This window comes from Propithecus coquereli, unplaced genomic scaffold (genome assembly GCF_000956105.1).
Source record: "Propithecus coquereli isolate 6110/MARCELLA unplaced genomic scaffold, Pcoq_1.0 Scaffold60, whole genome shotgun sequence".
NCBI classification, from domain to species: domain Eukaryota; kingdom Metazoa; phylum Chordata; class Mammalia; order Primates; family Indriidae; genus Propithecus; species Propithecus coquereli.
This window is the reverse complement of record NW_012151952.1, coordinates 1,862,671-1,868,515: the sequence shown is the minus strand read 5'-3', so window position 1 is coordinate 1,868,515 and position 5,845 is coordinate 1,862,671.

Sequence of the window (5,845 nt, the reverse complement as noted above, 5' to 3'; positions counted from 1 at the left end):
ATCTTTTTCTTTAATGTTCTATAGTTTCATTACAAATATCTAGCTATGGATTTGTTATTGACTTTTCCCAGGACTCCCTGTGCTTCTAGAATCTGAAAATCCATGCTGTTTTCCTTAATTGTGAAAAATGCTTAGCTGTTATATCTTTGTGAATGACCCATGTGAAGCTAAATGTGTGTTCTCCCAAGCACGTAATGTTCTATACATGTCCATTAGATCAAGTTGGTTGATAGTGTTGTACAACTCTTCTATGTTACTGATTTTTCTGTCTTTATGTATCAATTATTGAGAGAGGAGTGTATATCTCCAACTATAACTATAGATCCACCTGTTTCTTCTTTTAGTTCCACCAGTGTTTTAAAATTCTGTTATTAGGCACACATACATTTAAGATCTTTATGTAATTTTAATAAGCTTTTTATATCATTATGAAGTACTTTGCCTTTTATCGGGAAATATACCTTAGTCCAAAGTCTAATGTCTGTCTCTCATATAAATAATCCAATTTTCTCAGTGTTTGCATATTGTATCTTTTTCCATCCATTTACTTATAACCTGTTTGTGTCTTTATAGATGTAGTTGGGACTTGACATTGGTTGGAACAACCAATCCACTATTTGGAGTTGGCTCAAAAGATGTAACCAGATCACCAGCCTGATATAATCTCTTTATTTTGGCCATTAGGAATTTGAGAGTAGGAGAGAGAAAGCGAGTTGGTTAAGATCACACAGCTAGTGACTGCAGATGTGAACAATGAATTTAGGTTCATCATGCTCAGTTATCTTGTTGCTACACAGACCTTGTCTCATCATTTGCATTGATATTTAAGAGTTCCTTAGATATCCCACATTTGGTTCTGATTTTCAAAGAAATGTTTGAAAAGTAATGGTCAGTAAGATGAGAGCCATTGTTCTGAGATAGTTGAAAGCCTTTGGCTTTGCCTGGTTTAGTGACTAGCTCAAGAGGATATCCAGTTCTTAGTGCCAAACCACTCCTCTTACAGCTTCAAAGGTTTTAGACAAGTACAAACTCTTTGAAGTGTAAAACCAGATAGTTCAAAAGCCAATGTTCCCTTAAAAGGGGGAGAAAAATTTACTCATGTGCACACTTGGCCCTTGACCTCTTTTGATGTCCCTCCTTTGAAAATGCAGATCCTGTTGCATTTCAGCCTCTCCATACTGAGAGGGCTGCAGAAGTTTCCTTTAAATCTTCCGTTCCTTATTGTATCCGTTAAAGTAACAAAACACTTTAAAAATCCTTCCCGAACCTGAGGGGTATGCTATTTGTTTGTGTGTTTTTTTAAGTGGTGATGGAAATAAAGAATTTTGTCCCCTTTTTGAAGCTGAAATTATAGAATTATTCAGAGATCCAAGAAGCTCACTTTATAGTTTACTTGAATCTGCATTTACCATCTCTGAGCTATAAGTGAATATCATCGGTTATGCATACATATGGGTTTCAGCTAATGCCATGAAGTCTTGGAAAGATCTCAATTGTAGGATGAGAGACATTTGATTTCTACTTTAGTCTTTGCTAACCAGCCATTTGATCTTGGGCAAGTAGTTCAATTCCTCTGGGTCTCAGTATCCATATCTGTTAAATAAGATATTTGGAGTTTCCAGTCTCTGAGATTTCCTTCTTCAGTTCTCTTCCAATGCTATTTAAAGAACACATTTTTTTCTTTTTTATAATTTCTGTGCAACACATACAAAAAAAAAAAAAAAAACCCTGTAAATCTTACCCCAAGCTGAAGTTATAAATTTCCTAGAATCTCCTCTGCTATGATTTTTTTCTAACATGTTTTCTCTAAATCCAATATGTTGCTCTCGTGATTTTATATCATTGCTCAATTACCTTTACTCTGGGAATATTTGGGCGGGCACCTCATCCAGATGAGTGTGTATACTGTTTTGAAAACATATTTACTGCCAGTTTTCTTCCTGTCGTTGACCTTTTCTAATCGCGGCAGCAGCGTTAGCCAACTGTCTACGTCATTGCAGGGGTGTCAGTGCCACAGTTGAAGTCTACTCATGGGAACGTTGTCCACATGAAGTGGAATGTGCTGGGGGTCGGCGGGGAGGTTGGGGCAGAAATCTTGTACTTCAACATAATGGCTTGTTATTTTGAAGGCCAACCACAGTGGTGAGTGGGGACTTGGAAGTAAACTTTGATTTGAAGCTTAACTGCCATGAATTAGCTTTACATCCAAGGAATGGAGATTTGGTTAACTTTGAGTCTTCACGTCTTTATATGCAAATAGGAGTAAAAAACCCTAATTTTGCATGGTTTCTGTGTGGCCAAATGACCTCATGTGTGGTGAAGCACATCCTATATCTAGTAAGTAGCTGGTGTTGAAAATATTACTTTTACCTCTTTTAAAAAAAATTATCCATGGCTCTGGTCATCAATTATGGTTATCAAAAAGTTCTTACATATGAGCCACTGCTTCTAGTTATCTAGTTCCTGCTCCTGAAGTGGTATCATAGGATTTGTCAGTATGAGAAAGAGAAATCTGCTTGGAATATTTCAAGTAAGGAGAATTTGGAGGATGCATTGGGAACTGCAGGGCTCTCAACTGTAGTAAATGTAGCTTAATCACAGGAACCAGAAACCACCAGCTAGTCCTTTTCTTCCTGTCTGAACCAGCTACACTTCCATTTCTGCTTCTCATTGAGACTGTCCTCTTCTTCTCTTTTCAGGTCTGAGTTAGACATGGTTAACTTTATCACCTTCTTGACTCGCATTCCACTCTTGACTTCCATGTTACAGCACTTTTCTGAGTTTTCCCCTACCTCACTTGACCTCACTTTCCGAATATTATTTTGCTGCATTCTTTTCTTCTGCCAGACCTTTGAATGTTCATATGTCCTAAGGGCTTGGGTCTCACCTCTTATTCTCTGAACATAGTTTTCCTGGAAAGTTTGACCTACTGCTTTGTCCCTTGCCTCACAGATTACTTTCTGCCCTTCCTGGTCTCCAAGCTCCAGGCCAATATATCCAACTTGCTACTTGGTATGTGTACTTGAAAGTCTAACAGGTTCCTTAAATTGAACACGGCACAAACAGGATTCTTTTTTTTTGTTTCAGCATGTTATGGGGGTACAGATGATTAGGTTACGTATGATGCCCTTACCCTCCCTCCCCCCCAAGTCCGAGCTTCAAGTGTGTCCATTCCCCCGGAGGTGCACATCGCACTCATTTGTGCATATGCCCGTTCTTGGTCCCCCAATCTCCTCCCATCCTGTTTCTCCCTTGAGGTATTTCAGAGCACCCGGTTTCTCCAGTCAAATGCCCAAGAATCATCCTTGTTCCTGTCTTCCCTTCACTGTCCACATGGAACTCAGCAGTAGCTTCTGTCCTGGTGCAAAAATGTAATCTGAAACCTTTTTATCCTTTCTGTCTCCACTCTGGTCATGTATCTAGACAAAATTATCCCCTGGACTTTTTCTGTGACCTCCTAATTGTCTTCATACTTCTATTATTGTCCCCTTAATAACCCATCCTCCATACCTCTTTTACTAGAGGGATGGTTTTAAGAATGAAAACCTTATCCCATCACTCCCTTGCTTAAAACTCTTCAGTTGCCTCCTATTGCATTGAGAATAAGTTTCTTATTCTAGCACACCTGATAAGATTTCTGACTTCTGAAACATGAAATGCCTGGTTTCTTTCCTTTCCTCATTGTATGCTCTGGCCACATTCTGGGTTTTCATTTTTTCTCTTTCTTTCTCGCTCTCTTTTTTTTTTTTGTTTAAAGCCATGCTCTTTAAAGCATCGGGGCATTTGTATTTGATGGTGTCTCTGCTTCGAAGGCCCTTTCCATGGATCTTTGCAGAGTTGTCTCTTCAATGAAACCATTCCAGAAAACTGTAAGCTGAGACTGAAAGGGTTAATCATAAAATGATTAAAAAAATAAAAATCAAAGGAATGATGTGAATGTATAAGGGCATAAATGAAGTTACTGAGTTTATTTTTAATATATTTTACTTTGAAAATGTAAATTTAAAAATATGTCAGTGACAAATGTGATTTCTAGAATTAAAAACAAGCAGATGCCACTAGCAATAAACAGTTAACAAGTGGAACCACAAAACCATTCTGGGGATTTCCACATCCACACAGAGTGGAGTCAGGAAGACCCGATTTCCCCCTTCATTTTAAATAACAGACAAAATATAGAAAACAATGGTTTTCAGTCATTGGACAACAGGCCGTACAGGAATGTGTCCCCTGAGAGAAGGGAAGAAGTTGAGGCGAGTCCAGCTGTGTGCAGGCAGTTTCCAAGCTACCACACAGACAGAATTCAGGGAGGTCAGGGACGCAAGAATTTGTGAGGGCAGAACACCAGGGAAGGTGCAAGTGGGCACAGAGAGAGGAAACTTGCAGAGGCATCCCCTATAGTCAGTGGCTGAGTGCTGGCCTTTGAGTCTATGAAAGGAAACCCCAAGGCCAGGGATGGAACTTTTGGGAAGCAGTGTAATAAAGCAGGCTCAAAGTGCCTTACAAGCTGGAAATATTTTCTGGCCTGACAATCAGTTCGGAAAGGCCTGCTAATACCCGGGTCATTGGTTCGCATCCTCAAAAGGTTATAACTTCCGTAGTTGGGATAAATTAGCCCTAGACTAAAAGCTGTCTTGGGCCTGCCCTAACAAAGCTTAAAGGCAAGCTTAATAGATTAAACTGTTTTAAAGTAACTTAACTGAATAGTAGCAAAAAGTTCTATAATATTTAAAAAATAAAGCTATTTCTAGCAACTGACAAAATATCCAGTGTTCAACATCCAATCAAAACTTGCTAGGGATTCAAAGTTACAGGAAAATATAACCCTTAACCATGAGAAAAATCACTCAACAGAAACAGACTCAGACAAAACAGATGATGGAATTAGCAGGCAAGAGTGTTAAAATAACTATTAGAAAGTATGTTCCATATATTCAAAAATAGAAAAATATGAACATTTTGAGAAATGGATGATGTAATTAAGTTAAATGTACTTACCACCTGACATGATTCACATGAGAAATAAAAACTTAAGTTCACATGAAAATCTGTACTCAAATGTTTAATTTTAGTAACTCTACTGTAATAGCCCCAAACTGGAAACAATGCAAATACACATCTTGTAGTAAATGAATAAACACACTCTGGCACACCTATACATGACATACTACTCAGCCATAACACCGAACAAAATATTGAAGCATGTGACAACATGAATACAATCTCAAATCAATAATTCCAAATGAAAGAAGTTATTTCAAAGGGCTATGTACTGTATGATTTTATCTATATATGATATTCAGAAAAAGCAAAAACTATATGAACACAAGAGGTCAGTAGTACCAGGAGCTGGGGCCGGGCAAGGGTTTGATCACAGACGAGCACGGGGGAGTTTATTGTGGTGATGGAAGTTAGTCTACATATGGATTTTGATGATGATTCTACAAACATGTATTTGTCAAGTCTAAATGGGATCCACAAAAGGTTAATTTTAATGTATGTAAATCACACAACACTAGATTTGATATCTAAGAAAATACTAGCGCTATCAACTGACGACAATGTAGAGCAACTGCAGCTCTCACTTATTCTTGCTGGGAGTGTGTGATTGTATAGCCACTTTAGGTGAAAAAAAGGAAGTGTTTGTCATACAGCTGCAGGTGAACCTACCATATGATGCCAGAATCCCACATCTCAGTATTTATTCAATTGAAATGAAAACATGTATTTAAACAAAAGGATTTATATGTAAACAATTATAATAGTCTTATCCCTAAAAACAAGCAAACAAAATACACCCCAAAAAATGACAACCAAAAAATAACAATCAAAAACTAGAAAATCC